The sequence below is a fragment of the Stegodyphus dumicola genome, chromosome 12 (assembly GCF_044657685.1).
Source record: "Stegodyphus dumicola isolate Sdum_Otavi_A_Nest chromosome 12, ASM4465768v1".
NCBI lineage: Eukaryota > Metazoa > Arthropoda > Arachnida > Araneae > Eresidae > Stegodyphus > Stegodyphus dumicola.
In genome coordinates, this window is record NC_140779.1 from 73,854,951 (window position 1) to 73,869,048 (window position 14,098).

The 14,098-nt window shown below is 37.5% G+C and overlaps 1 protein-coding gene across 1 annotated transcript in view; it reads right to left on the bottom strand.

Annotated features, from left to right (window-relative positions):
- The window catches only part of LOC118183059 (trans-L-3-hydroxyproline dehydratase-like), a 58,884-nt gene that overhangs the window by 35,080 nt on the left and 9,706 nt on the right, over positions 1-14,098 (bottom strand). The gene's annotated exons all lie outside the window — the stretch shown is intronic.

Sequence of the window (14,098 nt, forward strand, 5' to 3'; positions counted from 1 at the left end):
AATAAGATAGATAATGATAGGCTGGTATTGTAAGGATCTTAAGTTTTACTAACGTTTATTTTATTTTAAATCTTTACTATCACTTCTTATTTTCTACTTCCGGCCAGAATTATAAGCGTGAAGGAGTTTATGCAAAGTTGTCTGGCGAACGCCAAGTATTTAAGTGTGGCCTTTTTGCCAAGCAGAAGAGAGGAAGCCGTGAGTTCGAAGCAGGCCGCTTACCTTAGAAGTTACGCAGTTGCTACTTTGCCTTCCAGGCCAGAGGTTTTAATCCTCTTGATAAATTAAACGTATTGTAGTGTTCACAGTCGCTGTGCTACATACGCTTCCTGTTATTATAAGGCCAATCTTATTCTAAAGTTAAATTAGAGTTTAGTTTTATTTTGATATCTTTTAAGTTAGACCCCGAGTGGAGGGTCATTGTATTCCGAAGTACGGAAGTCATTGTATATAAAGAAAAAAATAAAGGGTTTTGTATACCCTTCGTCTGTATCCTGTCTACTTACTACAATTAGTGAACATAGCTTTAGTAAGCTCTCTGTTCTAGTCAGGTCATTGTATGTTTCCGAAGAAGGTTAGAAGAAACATTGAACCTGATAGTGGCGCCCGACGAAGAATAACCATGGCCGAGTTTCAAGAAGAACCTGTGCTGCCTGCAGAAACAGCTCAGAATCCAGAAATGCCAGCTGCCGCCCTGGAAGGATTTGGGTATATTGTCCAGACCATGCGCGCTTCGATGAAACCAGAAGCAACGTTTAATGGAAACTCACAGGTAACCAGTTTTTTGGAAAAATTGGATGACCACTTCATGCTCTACCCCGTGCACGAGTTTCAAAAAGTTACCTTAGCTACCAGCGCTTTGAGGGGCCAAGCGCTTAACTGGTTCAAATGTATCGGCAGAAGTCTCTTGGGTCAAGCAGGAAGTCCCACCTATACTTACGAAAATTTCAAGACTGCCCTACTTAAAGCCTTCCCTGTTGTAAGGGATCGTGCGAAATTAGAAACAGAACTTTTCAGTATATATCAACAAAGAATGGAAAACATGTCGAGTTTTATTTTAAGAAAAATTCACGTTTTCAAGCTCTTGTATGGAAACCGTCCGGATCCTGAAATAATTCAAGTGATTTTGCCGAGGTTACTACCCCAAGTGCAAGACTTTATTGAATTGAGAAATCCGACTACACTGGAAAAATTATTTGAGCTAGCAATCCAGTTTGAAAGTAGAAGAACGGCGGACGTCGAAAGAAGACGCCAATATCAACAGCGAAACCAATTTGGTACGCCAAGACTACAGCAAACTCAAGCACATGGCTACGGAGAAAAAGCGAATCAGTGGGCAAGGAAACCCGAGCATTCAAAAACAGCCGGCGAACGTCGACAGTTCAATAGCAACCCAGGAAAAAAGTCTCAAGGCCAGTGGAGAAAGAAGGAAAGCACCGAAAGAAAAAATAATTTAAACTAAAACGGATTTCTGCTGACGAGAGGGTGCGGAAATCCGAAGGCCACGAAAACCCCTCTTCCTACAAGTTAAATACAGTAATGGTGAAAAATTTAACTCTTCCGAAGATTGAAGTCTTGGTAAATAATATCCCGGCCACCGCACTCCTGGATACCGGCGCGCAGTGTTCCTGTGTGGCAGAAGTCTTTTTTAGAAAGTATTTTCGCAAATACCGCATATATAATGCAGATAATACAACAGTATTAGCGGCGCAAGGAGAACAATGTAAGTGCGTAGGTAAAGTACCTTTGTACATCCGTATCAAGGACGAACAAGTAAAGGTGATGTTTTTTATACTAAAGAATTTGCAAGCACACTTAATACTAGGAATAGACTTTCTTTCAGACGCACAAGCTACACTGGATTTTAATGAAGCGTCTCTTAAGCTGACGATGAAACCAGTGCGTGTAGAAAAGGTTGAACCGCCAAGGTTAAATCTCGACCACCTGCCTAATGACGAGCAAGATAGAATCCGACAAGTGGTAAGTGAATTTGCTTCCTTATTTAGTGATATTCCAGGATTTACCCAGGTTACTAACCATAGTATTGACACCGGAGATGCATTGCCGGTTCGTCAAAAACCATACCGGTATGATAAGAATAAGGAAAAAATTATAGAATGGCATATTACCGATATGCTACGTAAAAAGATCGTAACGCCTATCTCAAGTAGTTATGCTAGTCCGGTGGTTTTATGTAAGAAAAATAATGATTATCCTTTGGAGCATCCAAAAAGGTGGAGATTCGCTATTGATTACCGTAAATTAAATTCCATAACGAAATATCCGGTATATCCGTTACCGATTATAGAAGAAATTTTAAGGAACATAAAATCAACCAAATTTATGACAACTTTAGACTTAACGAATGGTTATTTTCAAATAGGGATCAGGCCTGAGGACGTGCCTAAGACTGCTTTTATAACCAAGTCTGGCACTTATGCATTTTTGCGAATGCCGTTTGGCCTTTCAGGCGCCCCAGCAACATATCAGCGATGCATGGACATTGTGTTAAGACCTGTTCTCGGAAAGTCCACATTTATCTATTTAGACGATATCATTATTACTAGTGATAATCTAGACCAACATGTACAGGATTTAAGACAGGTGTTTTCTTTATTAAATGAGGCCGGTCTAAAAGTTAATGTCGAAAAATGCAAATTTGCAGCCCCTGAATTAAAATATTTAGGTTACAAAATATCGCAAAAAGGGATCGAGACAGATGAATCAAAAATAATCGCTGTACAAAAGTATCCGACTCCAAACACGGCAAAGAAGCTCTCTTCTTTTCTAGGACTTTGTTCATATTATAGGTCCTTTATAAAAGATTTTGCGGCTATCGCTGAGCCATTGTTAAAATTAAAAAGGAAAAAGGCAAGATTCTCGTGGACGGCCGAAGCCAATAGTGCTTTCGAAAAATTAAAACAAGCATTAACGCAAGCCCCTGTGTTGAAATTTCCTGAAAAGGATGAAAATTTAGAAATTTCAGCGGATGCTTCGGATTATGCGGTAGGAGCGGTACTTTCGCAAAATCAGCAGCCAGTAGCATTTTTTAGCCGAACTTTAAATCAAACACAAAGAAACTATTCCGCGACCGAGAGAGAGGCACTTGCAGTTCTGTTAGCAGTGCAAAAGTTCCGAGTCTATTTTGGAAAGGCGCCGATAACAGTATATTCTGATCATGCGGCGGTAACTAGATTGTACTCTGGAAAAAATTTATCCCCAAGGTTAATAAGATGGGCACTCAAGCTGCAAGAATATAATCTGGTAATCAAGCATACCCCCGGAAAGGAAAATATCGTAGCAGATGCCCTGTCACGAATTAAATTAGACGAACAGGGTAATACCGTAAAAGTTGCAATGCTGACAGCGTGTACAATAAATTCCCGAGAAACTGTAATAACCGAACTGGGTAAGGATCCTGAGTTTGGAAGTATTTATGAGTATTTGAAGGATCCTGAAAATTTTAGCCACCAAGATATTGTGGCGATAAGAAATAGGGCGGCCCATTACGAACTAATAGATGGTCTATTATTTTATACAAAAACTACGAATTCCAACAATGAATTTCGACCTGTTATCCCAGCTAGTCTTAGATTAAATATCCTGCAAGAGCTCCATGACAGCCCTTTAGCTTCTCATGCTGGTATTCGAAAAACTACTCAACGCGTACGCGAGGCAGTCTACTTTCCTGAACTGCAAAAGTTAACAAGGGCGTATGTCCAGTCCTGCCCAACATGTCAAGCCGTTAATTATATTAATTTCCGCCCGGCCGGGTTTCTAAATAGTATTAAATCCGAATTTCCAAATGAAATAATCGGCATCGATTTATTGGGCCCTTTCCCAAAAAGTCAGTTAAACAAAAGTCGCTATCTCCTTGTTATAGTTGATCATTTTAGTAAATGGACCGAAATTGTTCCCTTAAAACGAGCCTCCGCGAAATTAGTTACCGATTCTATTTTAAATAAATATATTTTAAAATACGGGGCGCCCCTAAAAGTTATATCGGATAATGGTCCTCAATTTGTAAGTAATATATTTGAAGACATGTGCCAAAAACTGGGCGTCATTTAAAAATGGTCCCGTATCGGCCGCAATCAAATATAGCGGAACGGGTCAACAGAAATATAGTGAAAATTATCCGTAGTTATGTTAAAAATTTTCATAAAAGCTGGGATAACTATGTCAATGAATTTGCTTTCGCCCTTAGGACCGCAAAACATGATACAACGGGCAAAACTCCTGCTGAGTTATTTCTAGGCAGAAAGGTTATAACACCGTTAGATAAACTATTTTATGTGCAACAAAGAGCCCCAGAATTTAAAATGGGTGATATAGAAAAACTAATAAAAGAAGCAAAAAAGAATACGGAAGTAGCACAAAGAAAACAAAAATTGTATTATGACTTGAAACGACGGGGAGTAACTTATAAAGTAGGGGATGAAGTACTAAAAATTAAGCATTCACTTTCTTCAGCACCAGAAGATAAAACTGCCAAATTTTTTCCACGCTTTGAAGGACCATATGTTATAGAAAAAATAACTCACGCTGTTGTAGTGTTAAAGGCAAGAAATGGTGAAACCTGTTCCGCAAACATTGACCAGATAAAACCATTCTATGACCGTAATAAAATGCAAATCTTTTCAGATCTTTTGCAGGAACCGGTACGGCAGACACCGCAGGTACAAGTTCCAGAGGTGGGAAAACGACAAGTACAAGGGCAAGCCAATGAGAGACAGAAGCAAGTGAAAAGAAAATTGCCCCGCGGAAAAATTGAAGGTACAAAGAAAAAGAAGCCGTTCCACCGTCCAAAAAACAGAGTTCACGAACACCCCCAGAATGAAGAAGGGAGAAGGACGACGTATGTGGAAAAGACCGGGAGAAAGGACGGCAACTATAACCCGGCTGTGAAACGGAAGATTGACTCATCCGACAGAACTCTCCGCAGCAAAAGTCGCCGAACTGCGGAAGGGCCATCAGCGGCGGAGGAAAAAGTACAAGAAAAATTTGAACGGCCAACAACGAGGTCCAAGCAGGATCACGACAGAAGTTTCCCGGTTCCACCAAGACCAGCTGCCTTCAAACGGCCAAGACCACAAGCAGAGGACAGAAGGAAGATGTTCAAGGGTGGCCGTAGTGGTGAAAAACGGAAGCTTCCAGAGGAAAGCACTGAAGGGCGAGCCCGTACAAGAAGGAGGATCAACCAAGCTACGGTCTGCAGCACCTTTAAAGACTGGGCCCAGAAAAGGATGTCTGAATATTACAAAGATAAGTAAAATTTTATGTTACTTTACAAACTTAAGTTAATCTTTCATTCTTACTGCAAGTGGCAGATTTCAAGAAGTTTTACCTCATGCGAGGTCTACCTTTATCGCCAAAAGGGCGAGAAATGAGTTGTGACCGATTTTCTTATTATGTTTTTCAATTACTCGCGCGTAAAACTAAAGTTGATGTATAATAGCGTTGTATAAAGACTTGAATATTGTAAAAAGTTATTGTATAAATTTTATTTAAAACATTCTAACAAGAAAGAAGTTTTAGTCTGAAAGACTTTTTGAAATGTAGTATTATTTCAATGTAGAAAGAATTGGCACTTGCTTTGAAAAGAATAGAAGTTAACAATGTACTACTAATGTATGTTTTCAAATGTGTAAAATTAACGGCATCTTGATATGTTCTTGTATACATGTGAACTGTTATTTTGAATGTTTAGAAATAACGTGATATGGTAAAAGTGAAAGTAATGTTAAAAAATTTGTTATTCGTGTGACTGTAAAGATTAAATCATGGTGAATATGTGTTAAAGGTTGAATGATGTAGTTAGGCTCTCTGACGCTACACTTTAGAGTTAGCCACTTTCGGAATAGTACCTCAGGGTCTAGAGTTGAAATTAGGGTGTGTTAAGAGGTCTCGTATGTTGAATTTTAACACGTTAGTGTTTTGATTGTAGGAGGAAGTGTTGAACACATAGACAGAAACACATTCGTGTTTGGTGTTTTTACAACACATGTCAGAGAGCACGGGGAGAGATAATTAAAATAGTCATGAATGAAATAAGAATGTTAAGAAAAGTATATTCTATATGTTATTTGCAATGTCATTCTGTAACATTTCATTAAACTAGTTTTCCTTCCAGATCTCTGGAAGGAACCAGAATTGAATAAAGCTCCTGTTTTGATGCAGTACAGATGAAAAAGAAAAAAGATTGTTGTATATTCCGGGAGCTGCTATTGTAACAAATTTCTTTCTTTTAAAATTTTCTAGTTTCTAGCTAAGTTACGATTGTAAAAGTTTGGCCTCGCGTTAGTTTCTAGAGCTAAAAGGTTTCAACAAGGTCGTTTTAGACCTCAGTTTCAAACTAATTAACTCTGGCGGGAAGTATGTAAGGATCTTAAGTTTTACTAACGTTTATTTTATTTTAAATCTTTACTATCACTTCTTATTTTCTACTTCCGGCCAGAATTATAAGCGTGAAGGAGTTTATGCAAAGTTGTCTGGCGAACGCCAAGTATTTAAGTGTGGCCTTTTTGCCAAGCAGAAGAGAGGAAGCCGTGAGTTCGAAGCAGGCCGCTTACCTTAGAAGTTACGCAGTTGCTACTTTGCCTTCCAGGCCAGAGGTTTTAATCCTCTTGATAAATTAAACGTATTGTAGTGTTCACAGTCGCTGTGCTACATACGCTTCCTGTTATTATAAGGCCAATCTTATTCTAAAGTTAAATTAGAGTTTAGTTTTATTTTGATATCTTTTAAGTTAGACCCCGAGTGGAGGGTCATTGTATTCCGAAGTACGGAAGTCATTGTATATAAAGAAAAAAATAAAGGGTTTTGTATACCCTTCGTCTGTATCCTGTCTACTTACTACAATTAGTGAACATAGCTTTAGTAAGCTCTCTGTTCTAGTCAGGTCATTGTATGTTTCCGAAGAAGGTTAGAAGAAACATTGAACCTGATAGTATAAATGTTACAACGAAAGCAGATGAAATGAGTGAATTCAGCAGAACCATAGCGTCTCGCTTACGCTCGTTTATGACATAAGTTTAAATGGTTGCATAATTACATAATAAAAATATTTGCACATAAATTTAATTGACTACTCAATGTGCTCTAGGGCTTCAATGATATCAAAAAAGCTTTAAGCTTTGATAAAAGTGCTAGTACGCCTTATGCCGCATGGCCCATCTGGTCCAGCAAAGGACTAATTTTATTTTTCATTGACCTAAATAATGTGTTGTATTCTGATCGACAATTTGAGTAGGAAGATCATTTCGTTTAGGACTGTTTCAAAAAAAAATTTTTTTTTTGAGTTGGTCCAGCATATTGTGTATTTCAGGAATTTTGCATGGGTGTATGATTACAAGATTCAGACAATGAGAAGTGCAGTGCATATACATTGCTCTTGGAGCGAAAGCTTTAATCTGAGCTGGAACTCCAACTTTTTTTATTACATGTTTCCTGCTCCATCATAACTCTGACCTCTAATGCTGCTAGCATTTAACACGAATTTTGAAATTATTGAAATTATAGAGGATAAAATAAATTTCCCTGTAATCCTATCTAATTTGAGAAAATCTAAGAACACTTCCCTAAGTTTTTATTATTATTATTATTATTATTTTTATTTGGGACAGTCGACAAGTCTTATACACAGTGATAAAGTTTCCGCATTATTTGAAGTGACTTTCACTGTTTTAATTTCTTCGATGACATCTTTCTGAATTACTTGGTGTTTAATAATATCTTCCAGTTCATTTTTTAAGGTAGATGACAAATAAGTCGCTTTAATCATGGCTGGAGAATTTAAATGTTGTTGTAAGTCTTCTGCATAATTAGACATCATTTTGAGAACTGATAAAAAATTTCCAGAATTTTCTGCTAGCTCTAGTTTTTCTCTACGTCCTCTGAATGCTATACATTGTTTGCTACGGAATATTTTCTCATATAATATGTCGGAGCATCTGTCTATTATTTTCAACAGAGGAACGTTTCTTATTATACAGGCATACATCAATAACAGAATTTTCAGGTATTTCACGGGCTTTTGGAAAATTAGGTGCACTTGTCATAGAGTCCAAGAGGTAAATTGATTTTAATGACGATATGCTTTTACTTTCATCTTCGTCCGATTTTTGAAAGTCTGGGAAACAAAACTTCCCTTTCCTTCTCGATTTCGACACAAAAGTAATCATGAGAAACAGTACGCAAAATCAATACTCTACTGTAAACCATCTAAGGGTATACACGAAGGCCGTTATATTGGAAACACCTATTTTTCCTGTCAGACATTTTCGTTTTGGGAAATATACATAAGCTTGAAGGTTCAAAATGATTTGTGAGGAGTATGAACTTCACTAATAAATGGTAATTTATTTTGAATGGTATCTTCACTAATAAATGGTAATTTATTTTGAAGAAATATAGTACTGATGTCTACAGCATATGCAGGAACAGAAAGAGAATAACGTCTGTTGAGAATTTAAATGTTATAACGCAGATGAAGCAGAATTAAAATAATTAAAATTGTCCTCTAGAATTTTTTCAGTTTGTCTTTTATCTACACCTACGAGAATAGAATTAATTTTATAAATTTTGTATTTTATTTACGAAAGACGCACAAAGTTCTACACAAGCATATTAGCATCCTCCTTCATAGTAAATTTTCTTGAAGTGCTTTAGATATCTTTTATACGTAGGTAAGTTGAAAAATAAGTTTCCCCCGTCGACTGTGTTCAGAGTTGTGTATGAAAGTCAAAAAATAGAATGAGACATTAAAGATATGACATACCTTTATTTTTACACATAGGTACCAAGTACATTGAGACATTTGTCATATCGCTTGATAAGCTTCAAAAATCCCTCTAGGAAAAAATCAGGGCTTTGCATATGGATGAAGCGTTGAACGGCTATGGGCGAAAGGCGACACAGCAGGAAAACGCGCAAGTCACCGATACAGCATTGGGTAGAGGTCGCTGCAAATCAAGCAGATGGCGCTGTTGCAGCGCCTGCGCAAAGCGGAGACCAGCCTCTCATTTGAGCCCCGGTAGGTATGGAGAGAAGGTGCGTTTTGAATTCGGGGTCAAAGGAGGAAGTGAGAGCGGTTATCCGCTATGAATGGGCACATGGAGTATCAGGAACAGAAATTCATAACCAGTCTATGGGCCAGGTGTGATGTCGAAGCAAATGGTGCGGAGACGGTGTCGCACATTCAGTGATGGACGTCAGCAAGTGGAGGACATACCGCTGGACGGACGCGCACGGCCACTACAGATGCAAATGTCAGGAAGGTGGATGACATGATTAGAGCGAACCGGCGTATCACCATCGATGAAGTAGCGGAAGAACTTAGAATCTCACATGAGCGAGCTCAAAACAACACCCACGACATTCTTCGATACAGAAAAGTGTCAGCACGATGGGTGCCCCGACAATTGACCTCGACACACAAGGAACAACGCATGGGGGTCAGCCTGGAACATCTCGTGCGTTACCATGAAGATGGCAATGACTTTCTGTTTCGGATTGTGACGGGGGATGAAACGTGGGTCCACCATTTCACGCCAGAATCGAAGGCCGCATCTATGGAGTGGAAACATCCGTCATCACCTGTCCGAAAGAAGTTCAAGACAACTCCCTCTGCAGGTAAAGTGCTCCTCAAAGTTTTCTGGGACGCCCAAGGAGTTTTGTTGCTGGACGTTTTGGAGGTTGGAACCATCAATGCTACGCGCTACTGTGACACCCTGTCGAAATTGAAAGAGGCGATTCGGAAAAAGCGGCCTGGCCTTCTCACATCTGGCGTTCTGCTGTTGGATGACAATGCCAGACCACATTCGGCGACGGCAATGCAAAACCATATTGCAACTCTTGGTTGGGAGCGCCTACACCATCCGCCATACAGTCCTGATCTTGAACCAAGCGACTTCCATCTGTTTCCGGCTTTGAAGAAAAATCTCGGGGGAAGGCGCTTTGGAAGCAATACTGAAGTGAAACAAGACGTTCAACGCTTCTTCCATATGCAAAGCCCTGATTTTTTCCTGGAGGGCTTTTTGAAGCTTATCAAGCGATATGACAAATGTCTCAATGTACTTGGTACCTATGTGGAAAAATAAAGGTATGTCATATCTTTAATGTCTCATTCTATTTTTTGACTTTCATACACAACTCTGACCGCAGTCGACAGGGGAAACTTATTTTTTAACTTACCCTCGTATATAATACTATTACAGTAATTGAAGTTTTGCATAAAATTTTCATGCTAAAAGCAATATTTTATTGTCACCGTCTCAGACAGTGATCTTCGTTAAATTAATAATCATTTGTCATTGAAAAATTGTAATTTATTTATTTATTTTGAAAAAACAAAACAAAACAAAACAAACAAAAAAAAAAAAAAAAAAAAAAAAACTTCTTGAATACTTAACAGGGGTAACAAGGCAAATGGATTGAATTAGAATATAAAGACGTATTTGATCCAGCTTTAATTAATATTCGCGGAAGAAAGGTAGTTTTTTCTAGGAATATTATCATCCTTTATCAAATTAAGAAGCTGCAGTTTGCATCAAAAGCAGGATTCATTCGCATAGTTTCAAAAGTGAAAGTAGAAGTTGTTTTGGGCTAATTATTCCAATAAAGTCCACGTTTCACTCGGAGAAAAGTTAACCTGAAAACCCCCAAAAAATGATCCAAGTGGTGTACATCCTTTTAAATAATAAGAATTTAAATTGTTAGATGACTAAGAAAATAAAATTCATAGTATTGAAAGCATCCAAGTTGATATGCTCTCTATATTATTACAAAAAAAAGTTTATTATTTTTGCTATATTTATACTTACTTATTTTCTTTTAACCATTAAGCTTATAGATGCTTGGTTCAAAATGAAAGGGCCTTTTTCTTCTTTAGTGACATTAAAGCTCGATAGCTAGAGGGAAAATGGGACCGAATACGGATGACTATTCAAAGTTTAAAAAAGACAAAAGCTTTACGTTTTGAAAGTGTTACATAGCCTTCGAAATATTTTCCAATCTGCTTGTTTGCTGAGGAATAGTGAATTTCCTCATCTCACTTCTGAATGAAAAAAATTGTAGACTTTCCATTCAATTTTTGTTAATCGTATGAAATTTTGGAAAAGCAATATTTAAAAAAAATTAAGGCATATGTATTGAAAATTATTTTGCATTTTTTTAAGCATAGATAGTGGTGAAAATGGCCCCTCCCGGTATGCGCTGGTTGGCATACGCTTTTTTATTTTTTCCAGTGGTTTCTTAGCTTATCATATTAATGTTCAGTTTTCTCAGTAAAATGGCTTACAAAACTTTTTTTGTGTCTTTTTATTATTAACATTATGTGTGTTAACTTTATTTCTTATATATAGCGTTCTTCGCACTTATGGGCATAAACTTCCATTCAATAGAAAAATCCCAAAATATTCAGAAACAGCATATCTTAAGAATTTATGACAGGCAGCTTTGCTCGCTGGAGATTAAAAAAAAAATTTTTTTTTCGGTACAGTGTTGCCACGGCTTGCTTTAAAATCGTTGAGTTTGTTAATCAAAAATTCCTTAACGTTTTATAAGATGTGAAATAGATAATGAAACAAATTCAGAATTCAAAGTACGGGCTTCCAGCTGCTCATGTTCGGGTGGAAGACTGTGCTATTCAGAATTTGATGCCTGTAGGTACTGTTGTTTTTTTTACATTGCGAGGAACCTGCATACATTCATGCAGATTCTTCATTATTTTATTTCTTTAAAGGTAATACAGGGCGACAGAATTTGGTAACAAAATTGAAAAATGATTCGCCATTTACAGTAGACAACGCAAAATTCGGTTTCGAGACGTATAGCCTATTCGTGCTGACGCCTTTTTGGGCTAAAAAAGAAAGAAAGACAAGAAGATGTCAATAGAGAATTGTCTGAATGATGAGAGACGTGCCTTTTTAAAGGAGCAGATATTGTGCCTAAAAGATTCAGAAAAATAATTTCTTGTATTGGCCTTTTTACAAATATGACGAAATCTGGCTACTACTTAAGGTGAAGACAAAAAGAAAAAAAGAGATTGCAAAAATGGAAAGTTAGGCATTCAGTTTCTTTACACACATGAAAGCATGCACATATATATAGTCTTTTATGCAAATACAATTATATATGCATATAAAATATTATAAGTATAAAATTGCACTGGGGAAATATTACGTAATGCTATTATAAACATAAGTAAAAATTTACACATAACCGATTCACAAACATATAAATTATGCATGCGTAAAACATATTCATTTTTTTATATTTGTTTTATTTCTTTTGTAGTTAGGATGTATATTTAAAAATTTTTACTAATTATTCTCCTTTTCACTTCCTTGTACGAAGTACGGAAGTTCTGAAATCTCGGGTATTATATTTTAACGAAAATAGCCATTTTGACCGATCTCGAATCCATTTGAACGTTTTTTATTTGCGTGACATCAGAACGTACGGCCAAAATAAAGGAATTTTGTTTTACAAAACGGATTGTAAAATGGATTTAAATTAGATTCAGAAGGAAATTTTTCGTGACGTCTGTAAGTACGTACATACGTGTGAATGTATCTCGCATAACTTAAAAATAGCTAATGATGACCTAGAATGTTGGAATTTTGTATAGGAAACCGCTATAATATCTACCTTGCACCTCCCTTTTCTATCGCAATCTACACCACCAAACGTTTATACAATATATGCTTGCACTAGGGTGGGTATATTCCCACCCTCTTACCCGGCTCGGTCTCGGTGGTGAGCATTGTGTTTTTATTCTTATATGCTGATAAATTATGCCTATTTTTGCTTTAAAGGGCTATTGAATTTTGTTTTTCTTGTGTTCCGGTTAAGGGTTTTATGCCTTTATTTAATCTGCATGCAATGATTATATAATTATCAACTGTTTAAAAGTATAGGTGGCGGCTAGGCCTATCGTGGTGGCTCTTTGTTTACATTTGAAGCTTTTAACCACGGGTACGGACAGTGCGGGATTTACGTATAAGAAACTTAAGCTATAGCTTAGGGCCCCCACTTTCTCGAAGGCCCCCAGAATTAAAATAATGTATATATGTAGTATTATAATATAACAGACTTATAAGGGGCCCCATATCTCAAATAGCTTAGGGCTTTTTCAAGTCTAAATTCGGCTCAGGGCACGGAGTATAAAGAAAGAGATGAAACTGCATAATAGACAAACCTGAACCGAATCCGGTACCTGTTAATGGAGAATTGGAAAGCTGTGAACTATCACTAATCATGCTGGACCAGAATGCTACAGAGTAGCTTCAAATAAATGTATGTTTTCGCGAAATGTATGTGGGAGACTTTGAAGCAAACATGAAAAGTTAATAAATTTTTGTGCATGTGAAAACTATTACGGACCACCGAAAGATGTTAAAAGTACTGTGTATTGGTCTGCACGCTCAGCGCGTAATTTAGAGGTCAGCGGTTCGATTCCCGATGAATGCGTTGCTAATTTTTCATCTTGAGTGCTTCCAAAAATACCTAATGTCTCTACAGTGGCGCCCGAACTAAAAGGGTGTCGGATGATGATTCGTCTCACCCAGGATTTGACGATTGGGTCCCCTAATACCCCAGTCGCACTCTTTAAAAGGGGGAGTATATAAAGTGTTTCTCCCGCCTTCTAAGCGAGCCTTTATGGTATAGTGGTCTGCACGCTTAGCGCGTAACTGAGAGGTCCGCGGTTCGATTCCTGGCGAAGGCGTTGCTAATTTTTTATCTTGATGCTTCCAAAAATACCTAAAGTCTCTACAACTGAAAGACAGAAACATTCCTTTTCACACTTATTAATTGAATACAGAGAAGCCTAAAAAAGCTGTTTTGAAGAATTTACCGGCGTCGGTTAACGAAGAGGCGATCTTTAGGGATATGGAGAAAAGAAAATTTCCGATCGTTAAGGTGAAGCAATTCGCGAGAATGAAGCATGATACTGCTGAGAAACTCTTCATTTTTTTTCTGGAATTGCGGAAGAATTCTATGGGTCAAACAATTTTCCAGCTAAGCAATATGTTCAGTGTGAACGTACCGACTGATATATACTGTCCCTAATACAAGCAATGCAGTTGCATGTTTT